The 687-nt window shown below is 43.4% G+C and overlaps 1 non-coding gene across 1 annotated transcript; it reads left to right on the top strand.

The window, feature by feature from the left end:
• Positions 1-268: 268 nt before the first annotated feature.
• On the top strand, positions 269-362 carry trnai-uau (transfer RNA isoleucine (anticodon UAU)). The gene is made up of 2 exons: positions 269-306; positions 327-362. It is a non-coding gene; the product is annotated as a tRNA-Ile (tRNA).
• Positions 363-687: the final 325 nt, after the last annotated feature.

Here is a 687-nt window from a genome sequence, read left to right as displayed (position 1 = left end):
TACAAACTGCACAGTTTAAGGCACATGAAGAGAAATCAGTGTGCTGATTGACTCAAAAAATGTCGCTACAAATAATCTGCCAGGCTGATTTACTTGTTCGACCACCTCCCTCCGTCCCCCTTTGGTGTTAGCACAATTCTTTCAGTTTCTTTTCTTGTATTTTCCTTGCTATTTTAGTGTTCCCCATGTGGAGATGGATCCACAACCGAAACTGTTTTCACCCTGTGTTTCTGCAGCGTCAGTCTGTATAAGGATCACATCTCGCACACCTCCAGTGGCGCAATCGGTCAGCGCGCGGTACTTATACAGCAGTGCATAGCGGAGTTATGCCGAGGTTGTGAGTTCAAGCCTCACCTGGAGCAGTGTCTTTAGCTACTCAAAGCAACTGTCGAGTTTAGATACTCTTAGGTATTTGATGGAGATAAACTAACATCAAATGAACAAATAAAGGCTTATTTTGAGTCACAATCAAAGAAGGCTCCACAGCTGAAACATTGTGTTTCCTTCTCTTTTCAGCATGGAATAAACCTTGACTTTTCCTTTGAAGCCCATGCATGCTGACGCAGCTCCCTACTAAAATTACACAGCTGTGTACCTCCAACTGACCTGTACACAAATATATGAGAGAGGTCTACTGAGATGAGAGGAGCACTGAAGACTTGAAAAAGCTCTCGCATTAGATTCTGT

Source organism: Atractosteus spatula, assembly GCF_055471065.1.
Source record: "Atractosteus spatula isolate fAtrSpa1 chromosome 10 unlocalized genomic scaffold, fAtrSpa1.hap1 SUPER_10_unloc_5, whole genome shotgun sequence".
Taxonomy (NCBI): Eukaryota; Metazoa; Chordata; class Actinopteri; order Semionotiformes; family Lepisosteidae; genus Atractosteus; species Atractosteus spatula.
Note: the sequence above shows the minus strand (reverse complement) of the source record. Positions and strands in the feature narration are given on the sequence as shown.